This window comes from Cetorhinus maximus, chromosome 11 (genome assembly GCF_964194155.1).
Source record: "Cetorhinus maximus chromosome 11, sCetMax3.hap1.1, whole genome shotgun sequence".
In the NCBI taxonomy this organism is placed as follows: domain Eukaryota; kingdom Metazoa; phylum Chordata; class Chondrichthyes; order Lamniformes; family Cetorhinidae; genus Cetorhinus; species Cetorhinus maximus.
In genome coordinates this window covers 122,186,721-122,202,199 of record NC_135889.1, presented here as the reverse complement: position 1 = coordinate 122,202,199, position 15,479 = coordinate 122,186,721, and positions in this window count along the sequence as shown.

The window sequence follows — 15,479 nt, the reverse complement described above, 5'->3', positions numbered from 1 at the left end:
GACCTTCCTCTTTAGATTTCTAAATTTCCCTTCACCTCAACCCTTTCCCCTCCCACCCCCACTCAGTTAACTTAAACAGTCCTAGTTTTATGATGGGCCAGGACACTGGTTCCAGGTCAGGTCAAGTAAAGCCCATCCCAAGGAAATAGCTCACTCTTCCCCAAGAACTGATGCCAGTGCTCCATGAATCGAAACTCCTTCTTCCCACACTACTCTTTTCATTCTCTAATCTGCTTGACCCTATGAGAATTGATGCATGGCTCACATAACAATTCAGAGGTGATTACCTTTGATGCTTTGTGTTTTAATTTGGATCCTAACTCCTCAAACTCTCATAACAGAACATCATTCTTGGCTCTACCTATGTTGTTGATTCCTACATGGACCACAACAACTGGATCCTACCCCTCCCACTCCAAGATCTTCTCCACCCATGAGCAGATGTCCTTAACCCTGACATCAGGTAGGCAGCACAACCTTCAGAGCTCCCGATCACAGGGCTGCAGAGAACAGTACCTACCCCCCAACTATGCTGTCTCCTATCACTACCACATTCCTCTTCACTGCACCCACAGGAGTGGTATTTTCACCATGGCATCATGGCCAGTCTGCTCATTCACTGCTGTGCAGTCCTTCTCCTCATCCACACAGGGAGCAAGCACCTCGTTCATACCTGTTGGACAAAGTCAGTGGCTGAGGTTCCTCCATCACTACATGCTGGTTCCCCATACCTGCCTGACTTGCAGTAATACCCTCCTATCCCTGACCAGTGACCAACTCTAAAGTTCTGCCTAACCTATGGGGCCTGATTGCCTCCTGGAACAAAGTATCCAGGCGACTCTCCCCCTTCCTGATCCTCCGCAATGTCCACAACTCAGACTCCAGCTCATCAACTCTGAGTCAAAGTTGCCTAAGGTGCAGAAATGGTTGTGAGGGATCACAGTGCATTTCACAGATTCCTACATGCTACAGTCACGGCACACCACCAGTCCTGCCATTTCTGTCAAACCTTCTTTATTTAATTAGTCAATTAGTTAATAATTTACACGGATAAAGTAATAGAAAGTTGCACTCACCTAGTTTGGAGCCAAAGGAAGGAAACTCATCAGCTCCTTAAGGCTGTAAAGGAGCAGAAAAAGAAGCACCTCTTTGTGTCTCCACCAAATTCCCACCTGAGCCACATTTCCAACTACACACTCCGTCTGCACCTCACTCCGTGGTAGTCTTCCCTCTGCACATCCCTGTTTTTATGGATGAGAGCACGTGTTCAATTCCATGTGAATCGTTTGGAGGTTCTGAGTTGAAAATGCTTTTGCTTTAATTCCCCAGCTGAGATCCCCCTGGACAAACCTGATCCCAGAGAGGAACCCAGCTTGATAACTTGTATTTGTTTGTGTAGATATGTGGAGAGTAACTATTGAACAGAGTCACCGGAGTCAGCTAATGAACTTTTAATAAAAGAATAAAACGTTTATTAAGCAAGAAAAGATGAACTATATTACAATACTCCTTCACCCACAACTATACCTTTACAGATATATACAGATTTGTAAGGATAACACAAGTTACAAAAGATATCTTATACTCTAATGTTCACAGTAAGTACACAGTCCATGTAAACCAATAGGCGACCTGTGGTCAGACACACCACACTCTGAAACCAAGTGACAGATGCCACCCCAGACAGATGCTATGGGCCTCTCCTCAACTCCCCCCAGACCCTTGTCACATCATGAATCAACTAGTCTCACTGCACTCCATCCTTCACACGAGGGTTTCCAATCTCCACTCTCCAAGACCTCGCCTCCAGGGTTTCAAACTCTTCTTCTGATGTCCCTCTTCCCTGGGTCACCACATGCATTTAAGCTGTCTTCCGCACACACTGTCCCTCTGATTCAACTGCCAACAGTATACCACTGCTTCACATGCCCCCAGCAAAGAGTTACAGACCTTCAGTTGCCTCTTTGGGCCTTTTTGCTTCTTGCAAGCTGTTCTCACTTTAAATCTGCTTTCTGCAGCTTTTGTCTCTTTAAAGCTGGAAGCTTGGAGCCTTTCTCTCTGCCCCTCACTCTTAGCTTCACTTAACAGGACCTTTACCCAGGTTCCTGTCCTTTCTTGGACTGGGAGGTCTGCTTTGGACTTTCCCCTCTTCCACTTCCCTGGACTTTGAGGGTTTTTCCTTTAGCTTGGGACTGGCTATCTGTCCCCTTTGCTCCAGTCTCTCCTGGCAGCAACTTTCAGAACCAATTTCACTCGAACAGCTTTCAAAACCACTGCTGTTTCTCTTCTATGTGTGTGTGTGTGTTTGTGTGTGTGTGTGGGATGGACCTGACTTACTGGCCCCCTGTTTCTAGGCAACAGTTCAATTCGTCTACCCTTGTATTTCTCTTCTCTTTAGGGGTCCTTCTCTTTAGGGGTTGTAAAACTCAATAGAAATGCAAGCACCTTTTTAAGGTTAAACTAAAACTCCATTTGACCTTTATTAACACACAGATACAAAAATACAAATCAAACTTAAACTTTAAAGCTAAAACTCAATCCTAACACTCACAAATCCCAATATAACTTACTTAAACTATCTCTATTTCCTAACATTTTTGGATAAATTGCTAACGAGCCCAATAATTGAACTGTGAAATCTAGAAGCAACTACAGCTAGAGTGTTGGCAAATTGTACCTTTCAATCATTTGGAAGTTCTTCCAATCTCAGTCTTTGTACAATGATGTCGATGAAGAACACAGTGCAATGCCAACAGACTTAAATATTTAGTCCTTAAGCATCTTAATTCTTTTCTTTTCGCAATGTCCTCTTTTCCTTCTGCACTCCACTATTTCTGTCTTATTGAGCCCTGGCATAGAGGTTACGGCACAGAAGAGGAAATTTGGCCCATTGCGTGGGTGCCATTGTTAGCCCTTCAACTAAAGCTGTCTTTGCTAATCCTATTTTTCGGCCTTTTACCCACTCATTTTTTAAATTCTTTCATCGGATGTGGGCTTTGCCGGCTGGGCCAGCATTTATTGCTCACCCCTAATTGCCCTTGAGAAAGTGGTGGTGAGCTGCCTTCTTGAGCCGCTGCAGTCCATGTGGTGTAGGTACACCCACAGTGCTGTTAGGAAGGGAGTTCCAGAGTTTTGACCCAGCAACAGTGAAGGAACGGCGATATATTTCCAAGTCGGGATGGCGAGTGGCTTGGAGGGGAACTTGCGGGTGCTGATGTTCCCATCTATCTGCTGCCCTTGTCCTTCTAATTGGTAGCAGTCGTGGGTTTGGAAGGTGCTGCCTAAGGAGCTTTGGTGAGTTTCTGCAGTGCATCTTGTAGATGGTACACACTGCTGCTACTGTGCATCAGTGGTGGAGGGAGTAAATGTTTAAGGTGGTGGACGGTGTGCTTTGCCCTGGGTGGTGTCAAGCTGCTTGAGTGTTGTTGGAGCCACACCCGAGAGGTGAGAGTGACTGCCCTTGACATCAAGGCAGCATTTGACCGAGTGTGGCATCAAGAAGCCCTAGCAAAACTGGAGTCAATGGGAATTAGGGAAAATTCTCCACTGGTTGGAGTCATACCTAGCACAAAGGAAGATGGCTGTGGTTGTTCGAAGTCAATCATCTCAGCTCCAGGACATCACTGCAGGAGTTCCTCAGGGTAGTGTCCTCGGCCCAACCATCTTCAGCTGCTTCATCAATGACCTTCCTTCCAACATAAGGTCAGAAGTGAGGATGTTCGCTGATGATCGTACAATGTTCAGCACCATTCACGACTCATCAGATACTGAAGCAGTCCATGTCCAAATACAGCAAGACCTGGACAATATCCGAGCTTGGGCTGACAAGTGACAAGTAATATTCACACCACACAAGTGTCAGGCAATGACCGTCTCCAACAAGAGAGAATCCAAGCATCGCCCCTTGATATTCAATTGCATTACCATCACTGAATCCCCCACTATCAACATCCTGGGGGTTACCATTGACCAGAAACTGAACTGGACTAGCCACACACACACTTTTAAAGACACATATATATACACACACAAACACACTCATACAAGCACACATTTATACACACACTCTCATACAGACACATTTATACACGCACAAACACACTCATACAGACATATATATATATATATACACACATGCACAACAAACATATACACAAATGCACGCACACATATACACACATGCACGACACACACACGCACACACTCTCATACAGACACATATATACACAAACACACTGATACAGACACATATACACACACACACACACTCATAATACACAGACACATATAAACACACACACACAAACACACTCATACAGACACATATACACACACACACACACTCATAATACACAGACACATATAAACACACACACACAAACACACTCATACAGACACATATACACACACACACACTCATAATACACAGACACATATAAACACACACACACAAACACACTCATACAGACACATATATATATACACACACTCATAAAGACACATTTATATACACACACACAAACACACTCATACAGTCACATAAATACACACACACACACAAACGCACTCATATAGACACATATATATATACACACACACACAGACACATATATACACACACACTCATAAAGACACATATATATACACACACACAAACACACTGATACAGACACATATATATACACACACAAACACAGTCATGCAGACACACACTCATACAGACACATATATATACACACACACAAACACACTCATACAGACACATATATACACACACACATGCATACAGACACATATATGCACACTCACACACACACTCATACAGACACACACACACACACACACTCATACAGACACATATATACACACACATGCATACAGACACATATATGCACACTCACACACAAACTCATACAGACACATACACACACACACACACATATACAGACACATATATACACACACACACTCATACAGACACATATATGCACACTCACACACAAACTCATACAGACACATACACACACACACACACACACACACTTATACAGACACATATATACACACACACACTCATACAGACACATATATGCACACTCACACACACACACACTCATACAGACACACACATACACACACACACACACACATACAGACACATATACACATACACACACACTCATACAGACACACACATACACACACACACACACACATACAGACACATATACACACACACACACACTCATACAGACACACACATACACACACACACACACTCATACAGACACATATACACACACACACACACTCATACAGACACACACATACACACACACACACACACATACAGACACATATACACACACACACACACTCATACAGACACACACATACACACACACACACATATACAGACACATATACACATACACACACACACATACAGACACATATACACATACACACACACACATACAGACACATATACACACACACACACACTCATACAGACACACACATACACACACACACACACACATACAGACACATATACACATACACACACACACATATGCACCACTACCCCACGAGAAAAGGAGTAGAAAGGATCTTTCCCCCTTCGTTAAAAGCTCCAATGAACAGCCAGCACGAAACTCGCTTTCTGAGAGAGTTAGCACTGCTGGCAGGGTGGGGGCAGGAACAGGGCCCGTACCTCAATTGTATCAGCTGTGGGTGGGGGGGGGGGGGGGGGGTGTTGAAAGCACAAGAAAGACGTGAATTGGGTGCTGTGAAGTTCTGGGAGGGAGTGCTGCCGACCCTGGAATTTAAACCTTTCATTCGAGGTTGAAAGACAGAGGAACGTGTCCGAGGAATAGGGCAATGTCCTCTCGCACTGCAGGCCACGGGAGAAGGCTTGGAAACGGCAGCAGCCACGCAGACCCTCACTTCTATGGCACCGGCCTGTGGGCACTCAGCCAGGCAGAGAGTGATCGCCAGGAGATACCGCTGCCAAGTGACATGGAGAGGAGGCCTCCACATCTGACCGAGAAGGCTTGGGCCAAGGTAGCAGCAGGAGGCAGCAGCCAGGGGGGCGCTGTATGAAGTAGCTGGGCGCAGTGCCTGAAGAGGGTGAATGACCTTCTCCACTCCACCCCATTCCCCTGCTCGATGTATCCATCCTTTTTTAGTCAGCTCATTCTGTCCATGTGACTCACGCATCCACTGATCAATTTTATGAAGCTCACCCATTACTTCCTGTTTTAAATCTGATTGTTGCTATCGGGTCAAGGAATCAGAAAGTGTAGAAGCAATGAAGAGTGCAGGAGGGCATGCCAGGAGCAGCACCAGACATACCTAAAAATGAGGTGTCAACCTGGTGAAGCTATAACACAAGGCTACTTGTGTGCCAAACAGCATAAGCAGCAAGTGATAGACAGAGCTAAGCGATTCCACAACCAATGGATCAGATCTAAGCTCTGCAGTCCCGCCACATCCAGTCGTGAATGGTGGTGGACAATTAAACAACTCACCAGAGGAGGAGGCTCCACAAATATCCCCATCCTCAATGATGGAGGAGCCCAGCACATCAGTGCAAAAGATAAGGCTGAAGCATTTGCAACAATCTTCAGCCAGAAGTGCTGAGTGGATGATCCATCTCAGCCTCCTCCGGAGGTCCCCAGCATCACAGATGCCAGTCTTCAGCCAATTCGATTCACTCCACATGATATCAAGAAATGGCTGAAGGCACTGGATACTGCAAAGGCTATGGGCCCTAACAATATGATAAAAGCTAAAAACTGCGGATGCTGGAAATCCAAAACAAACAAAAAAAATACCTGGGAAAACTCAGCAGGTCTGACAGCATCTGCGGAGAGGAACACAGTTAACGTTTCGAGTCCGTATGACCCTGCAACAGAACTAAGGAAATATAGAAGAGGGGTGAAATATAAGCTGGGTTAAGGAGGGGTGGGACAGGTAGAGCTGGATAGAGGGCCAGTGATAGGTGGAGATTGCCAAAAGATGTCATAGACAAAAGAACAGAGAGGTGTTGACGGTGGTGATATTAGCTAAGAAATGTGCTAATAGGTGACATTAAAGGTAGAAAACAGGACAAGCAAGAGACAGATAGCCCTAGTGGGAGTGGGGTGGGGGGAAGGGATCGAAATAGGCTAATAGGTAGAGATAAAACAATGGATGGAAATACATTTAAAAATAATGGAAATAGGTGGGAAAAGAAAAATCTGTATAAATTATTGGAAAAAAGGGGGATCAGAAAGGGGGTGGGGATGGAGGAGAGAGTTCATGATCTAAAATTGTTGAACTCAATATTCAGTCCGGAAGGCTGTAAAGTGCCTAGTCGGAAGATGAGGTGCTGTTCCTCCAGTTTGCGTTGGGCCCTGACAATATTCCGGCAATAGTACTGAACACTTATGCTCCAGAGCTTGCTGCGCCCCTAGCCAAGCTGTTCCAGTACAGCTACAACTGGCAGCTACCTGGCTATGTGGAAAATTTCCCAGGTATGTCCTGTACACAAAAAGCAGGACAAATCCAACCCAGCCAATTATCGCACTATCTATCTACACTTGATCATCAGTAAAGTGATGGAAGGGGTCATCAACAGTGCTAGCAAGCGACACTTGCTTAGCAATAACCTGCTCACTGATGCCCAGTTTGGGTTCCGCCAGGGTCACTCAGCTCCTGACCTCATTACAGCCTTGGTTCAAACATGGACAAAAGACCTGAACTCCAGAGGTGAGGTGAGAGTGGCTGCCCTTAACATCAAGGCAGCATTTAACCGAGTGTGGCATCAAGGAGCCCTAGCAAAACTGGAGTCAATGGGAATCAGGAGGAAAACTCTCCACTGGTTGGAGTCATACCCAGCACAAAGGAAGATGGTTGTGGTTGTTGGAGGATAATCACCTCAGCTCCAGGATATCACTGCAGGAGTTCCTCAGGGTAGTGTCCTCAGCCCAACCATATCTTCAGCTGCTTCATCAATGACCTTCCTTCCATCATAAGGTCAGAAGTGGGGATGTTCGCTGATGATTGCACAATGTTCAGCACCATTCACGACTCCTCAGCTAATGAAGCAGCCCATGTCCAAATGCAGCAAGACCTGGGCCTGAAGTTTATGCTTGGGCCCAGAAGCGGATGGAAATGCACTTCATCCCGTGATCAGCCCCCAAGCGCTATTTCACGCTGGTTGGGCAATTAACGGGCAGCCAGCGTGTGACACGTGCTGAGAAAGTCTCAGCGCTGCCAAGGAGGGCGGGAACCTACAAAAGTGAGGGTGCGGATGGGCGCTCCTAGCGAGCTCTCTGAAGGCAGACAGCTGCTGCAGAGCTGGACAGATTAAATGAGAAGAGGAAAGTGCAGCAAACTGTGTCTGTGCAACACATTCAAGCAGCACCAGGCATTGCTAAAAATGAGGTGTCAACCTGGTGAAGCTACAACACAGGACGACTTGCGTGCCAAACAACATAAGCAGCAAGTGATAGACAGAGCTAAGCAATCCCACAACCCATGGATCAGATCACATTCAAGCACCTGAGAGCAGAGCTCAAAAAACATTCGTCCCCAGATATCTTTTCTCATTATATTTCACCCCGGATATTTCGTCACTCCCTTGGATGAGGTTTCATTAAAAACAAGCCTGTTTACCTGTGCGACGGCTGTGAAATCGCAACATAAACTCATGGACAATAGGGTTTTTAATGGCCTCAATTGGCCCTTTAATTGTCGGCAGGCTTGGCTCCGAATCCTGTGGGCCGAGGTGCGCAATGATGTCGGGACGCATGCCCACCTCATCTCACACAATTTCACATGTGTTCGGGCCAGATGCACGCCAGCCTGATCAACATAAACCTCTGGCCCTGGACAATAACCAGGCTTGGGCTGAAAATTGGCAAGCAACATTCGCGCCACACAAGTGCCAGGCAATGACCATCTCCAACAAGAGAGAATCCAACCATCACCCCTTGATGTTCAGTAGCATTACCATCACTGAATCCCCCACTATCCACATCCTGGGGGGGTTACCATTGACCAGAAACTAAACTGGACTAGCCATATAAATACTGTGGCTACAAGAGCAGGTCACAGGCTAGGAATCCTGCGTCGAGTAATTCACCTCCTGACTCCCCAAAGCCTGTCCACTATCTACAAGGCACAAGTCAGGAGTGTGATGGAATACTTCCCACTTACCTGGATGGGTGCAGCTCCAACAACACTCAAGAAGGTTGACACTGTCCAGGACAAAGTAGCCCCGCTTGACTGGCACCACCTCCATGAACATTCACTCCCTCTGCCGCCGACACACAGTAGCAGCAGTGTGTACCGTCTACAAGGTGCACTACAGGAACTCACCAAGTCTCCTTCCAAACCCATGACCACTACCATCTAGAAGGACAAGGGCAGCAGATAGATGGGAACACCACCACCTGGAAGTTCCCCTCCAAGCCACTCACCACCCTGACTTGGAAATATATCACCGTTCCTTCACTGTCGCTGGGTCAAAATCCTGGAACTCCCTCCCTAACAGCACTGTGGGTGTACCTACACCACACAGACGGCAGCGGTTCAAGAAGGCAGCTCACCCACCACCTTCTCAAGGGCAACTAGGGATGGGCAATAAATGCTGGCCCAGCCAGCGAAGCCCACATCCCATGAACGAACAAGAAAAGTAAAAGAACCATTGAGTAAGTGATGTGTGTACGTCTACACCGTACACCAAATAATACAGCGTTCTGGGAAACACAGTTCCAGACACGGCTGTGGGCACATTATTAAGTGATAGCTGTAGCTCCGGAATGATGGTGTTCCACTTTTACCCTCTGATTCTCAAGTTTGGTCAATGATGTTTTTGATTCCTGGTTTTTGGCTGTGGATGATGTGCTGTGCTCTAACCCAATACCCCCTTTGCTCACAGAAGGCCCTGAAGACGCTGGATTGGGTTGTAGGGTCTTGGGTGCACCAGCCACAGTAAAAGGATCAGTAATAGCATTGACAAGAGCGGTTTCCAAAACAGATTTTGTGGGGACCAGACAACAGAAGGTAGTGCAGCCATCTACACAGACGAGGATGTGTTTCTACCCTGATGGAGGGTGAGTGGTCCAATGCAATCAACAAAAAATGTCTGCATTGATTTTTTAGGCTTCACAGGAGCCAATGGTGACAGTTTATAGTTGATGATTTATTTGTTAGATTGGATGGCTCGCAATTTGCCGTGTAGGTTTTACAGGCACTGAGTATGCCTGGCCACCAATATAAAGAAGCCAATTTGTAAACATCGTACAGGCACCAGAATGCGCCTGACCTATACCCTCGTGAGCTTCTTTTACACATTGTTCTTGTTTGTGACTTGTGGGTACTTCCCAGACACCCTTGGCCAACTTGTGAACATATGAACATACGAATTAGGAGCAGGAGTAGTTTGCTTCACTCTTCACTGTAGAGGATACAAGTAACATCCCACAAATAGATGTAAATCAGGAAATGGAAGGGAGGGGGGAACTCAGCAAAATTACAATCATCAGGGAAGTAAGTGGTATTGAGTAAATTGTTGAGGCTGTGGGCTGACAAATCCCCAGGGCCGGATGGACTTCATCCTAGGGTCCATTATTCAAAAAGGGAGGGAGACAGAAAGCAGGAAACTATAGGGAAATGTTAGAAGCTATTATTAAAGATCTTATAGCAGGGCACTTAGAAAAATTCAAGGCAATCAGGCAGAGTTAACATTGTTTTGTGAAAGGGAAATTGTATTTAACAAATTTATTGGAGTTCTTTGAAGGAGTCACATGTGCTGTGATTAAAGGGGAGCCTGTAGATGTGCTGTACTTAGATTTCCAGAAGGCATTTGATAAGGTGTCACATCAAAGGTTATTGCAGAAAATAAAATGTTTAGGGAGTAACACATTGGCATGGATAGAAGATTAGCTGGCGAACAGGAAACAGAGAGTTGGCATGAATGGGTCTTTTTCTGGTTGGCAGGATGTAATGAGTGGTGTGCCACAGGAATCAGTGTTGGGGCCTCAACATTTTACAATTTATATAAATGACTTGGATGAAGGGACAGATGGTAAGGTTTCTAAATTTGCTGATGACACAAAGTAAAATTGAAAAGCAAAATGTGAAGAGGACATAAGGAGGCTACAAACTGACATAGAAAGGTGAGGTGAGTGGGCAAAGACCTGGCAAATGGAGTTTAATGTGGGCAAATGTGAAATTGTCCATTTTGGTAGGAAGAACAAATATGAAGCATATTACCTAAATGGTGAGAGATTGCAAAGCTCTGGGATTCAGAGGGATCTGGGTGTCCTAGTGCATGAACCACAAAAGTCTAGTATGCAGGTACAGCAAGTAATTAGGAAAGCTAATCGAATGTTACCGTTTATTGTGAGGGGAGTTGAATACAAAAGTAAGTTGGTTATGCCTCAATTGTACAGGACAATGGTGAGACCACATCTGGAGTACTGTGTACAGCATTGGTCACTTTATTTAAGAAAAATGTAACTGCGTTAGAAGCAGTTCAGGGAAGGGTTACTAGACTAATACCAGGAATGGGCAGGTTGTCTTATGAGGAAAGGCTGGACAGGTTAGGCTTTTATCCATTGGAATTTAGAAGAGTAAGAGGCAACTTGATTAAAACCTTTCAGGTCCTGAGGGGTCTTGACAGGATGGATGTGCAGAGGCTGGTTCCTCTTGTGGGAGAATCTAGAACTAGGGGTCACTGTTTAAAAATAAGGGGTCGCTCATTTAAAACAGAGAGTATTTTTTTCTCTCAGAGGGTTGTGAGTCTTTGGAACTCTGTTCTTCAAAAAGCGGTGAAAGCAGAGTCTTTGAAAGTTTTTAAGGTAGAGCTAGATAGATTCTTGATTAACAAGCGGGGGTGAAAGGTTATTGGGGGTAGACAGGAATGTGGGGTTGAGGTTACAATCAGATCAGCCATGATCTTATTGAATGGTGGAGCAACCTTGAAGCACTAAGTGGTCTACTCCTGCTCCTAATTCATGTTTGTATGTAAGGGTAGTATTTGTTAAGGAGCTGCTCTGGGAGATGTTTATATCCCCGCTTTGAGACAGGTCAAGCTGTGCCTGAATATGTTTCTGTCTGTCATCCTGGACTCTGGATTCCTCCGCCAGCCTGGATCAAGTCTTAATAAAATGTTTGATATCAGGCTGTCCCATAATCTGCCTTTCCCTAACTGTAAACCAGTGGTGATGCCATGAACAGTAACGGGATTATGATAAAAGTCAATCAGTTGCAGTTTAGATTGTGTAAATGCCCCTAATGACAATGGATAAATCGTGCTCCCCAAATCTTCCCACATGGGTTTCAAATGTGCAGCATCTTTCAGCGTGTGACCAGCTCCTGTATCAAACAGAACTTTTATTAGCTGTGTCGTGGGTAGAGTGGCCAGGGCATAGGGGTATTCAAAGGCCCCTGGCTGAGTGACAGACCATCAATCCTGAGAGTTGTGCTTGTCGGAGTCCTGACTGTCAGCTCTTTCCTGAGCCCTGCTCACTTTAACCGAGGGGGGCGAGGCTCCTTTTTAGGAACACCATCCTTTCCTGAGCTCTATGCTGGTCTAGCAGAAGGCTTGTAGTCATGACAGTCACCCACCAGGGGGAGAATTCTTCAGGCTCCTGCCTCTCAGACCTGAAACCTCCCAGAGCTCTTTCAGAATCACCACCAGCGTGAAAATCCTCCCCATGAGGCCTACAGTGTCCCCTGATACCCCTAGGAGGCAAAGCCCTTTACTGGCCCCTATCTTTCAGGGGAGGGATGCCGCTCATACTCCCAACGAGGCGGGAGCACAGGCTGACCAGGCTACCCTTCGTGGGTGTGGAGGCATGGGCATGCGATTGACTAGGACGGGCAGGAGCCTGGGGCTGGGGTTGGTCCTGTTTCTGCTTAGCACGCCTGTCTGGAGGTTCTGGTCTGGTTACATGTTTAACATGGGGGCAAGCCTGCCAGACTATGACTATAGCAGATAATGCGTTCGACATTACCCAGTCTTTGTCGGTCATTGGGATAAGCACCCAGGGTGCTCTCACACACAATCCTGAGAGCAGAATTGTGATGCTGGTCGGCTAAACAACCATGAACAGTTTTCCAGTTATTATCTGTAAGAATCCTGCCTAACTGGTGGGCGGCTTTTAAATCCACTAGATCTGACTGGACTGCGAAGGATCTCCCTGATCGAAACCACGCTGAGTTGCTGTTAGGACACGGGCATAAATATGAACCTGATTATTGCACCAGTTAAGTAACTCTTTTGAGTCAAAACAATAAACTATTGCACCAGTTAAGTAGGGGAACCACATCTGTACTCAGTATAATTTGAAGGAGTTGTGTGAAATGTATGGGACCCCAGCCCACACAAGAAGTTTCTAACTTATCAAGATATCTTTGTCCTGGCTTGTGTGTCCAGCTATGTCACACAGAACAATAACAAAAATACCTGGAGAAACTCAGCAGGTCCGACAGCATCTGCGGAGAGGAACACACCCAATGCTTCGAGGCCAACTGACTCTTCATCAGAACACAGAGAGTCGATATTCACACTGTCCGGGGGTGTAACATGGGCTGCCTGCAGCTGACAGAGAGGTGCTGCAGCCACAGAACCAACAGTCCTAAAGGACATAGCCAAAACATCCTACGTGAAGTGCAGTGGTACAGTAACCGTCTATAATCTTCCCTGAGGTTCCACAGACTCACCTAATCTGAAACCCATGACCACCGCGGGTGTATGGGTCACCGGGGCAAGTGCAACCCTGCCATGAATACGCCCTTCCCTGACCAGCGCCAGCCATTAAAACACCCAATTGTGCAGGTGTGCGTCCAATCATTAAGGAATTCCGTGGATCCGGGGTATCATCCTGAATGTCCCAGAGAACCTGCTGGATCCCTCCTCCCTTGGGGATCAATAACTGTAGTACCATGGGTCCAAGTATCAAAACTTTCTATTTCAAAAACAGCCACCTGATGGGGGGGTGGTGAACGTTACATTATTTAACCCCACTGAAGCACACGGAGGGGTCACCCAATGAAAAGACAAAGTCTATCATTGCAGGCTGAGCCCCTGCATCAGGGCCCAATCACAGCTATGGTTTAAAGTGAACTTTAAAGAAATTTCCAAACCCCAGTATGAACTTGGGGAAGTTCTGGGCTTAAGCTCCACAGGCCTTCATCAAGGGTCTACCATCTCTAGAATCTTACATTTGGGTCTTAGTACCAGTGTAAGCTAGGGGGAGGTGATGGCATAATGGCATTGTCACTGGGCTAATAACCCAGAGGCCCAGTGTAGCCCCCACCCCCTCGCTCCCCACCCCCTCCCCACCCCCCGGGGACCCAGGGTTCAAATTCCACCATGGTGGTGAAATTTGAATTCAATTATTAAAGACGAACCTGGAATTAAAAGTCTGATGATGACCACGAAACCATTGCCCATTGTCGTAAAAACCCAACTGGTTCACTAATGGGAGGGAAATCTGCCCTCCTTGTCTGGTCTGGCCTACAATGTGACTGCAGACCCTCAGCAATGTGGTTGATTCTTAGAAATGCCTTCTGAACAAGGGCAATTAGGTTTGGGCAATTTAAATGCTGCCCTATCTAGCAATGCCCACATCCCATGAGTGAATATTTTAAAAAAAGGCATTCCAGACAAAAAAATCATAAGTACATGTTTCTGATGCAGCTTAAAGGGCCATTATGGGTTGCCATTCTGAAGTGGATTTTCACCTTACTGCCTTTGGGGCTATCCCTCAAAAACCACCCTCACTAGAGTTCCAAATAACCACTTCCCACAGACACTTGTCTTTGGGTACGAGCAAGTGAACCACTATCCCCACAAGGAAGATAACTATCAATAACCTTTAAAATAATTGTCTGTGAAGCTATAAATACCCGGATATTATAAGGACCCAGGCGTCTCTCTTCAAGTCTCTCTTCGCTTTAGGGAATATAGAGAGGTTGAGTTCTCAAGCTACATACAGAAAACCATGTGAGATGTTATGTTTTACTAAATCATTTACAAATGTATTAAAGAACTGTTTAGCATGCAATACACTCAAAAGTGGATAAGTACATTGCAATGTTAAAGACCATAGAAAGATGGAAAACAGTCTTGACTCTAATACAGACTCCAGTGAAAAAGACTTTAAAATATAATGCTCCAAACCTAAAAATCTTTACGGATATCCATCAAAAAGTTCAAGCAAAGTATCACCTTCAATCTCCGAGTTGCCAGAACAGCAGGACACAAAACACTGCCTGTTTCAAAATGTCCAGCTCTCCGAAGGCCTGAGAAGTCTTGGACTATTCCCAATGCTTCTTAAACCCCTCTACAGCCCTTCTGATTTTGGAGGGGAAATGCTGCACCCTTAGACCCTTCTACACCAAATTACATCATCTCTAGCAGCTATGGGTGCTGCCTCCTTCATTAAGCTCCTCCCTTTTAGTTATCCCTTATAATT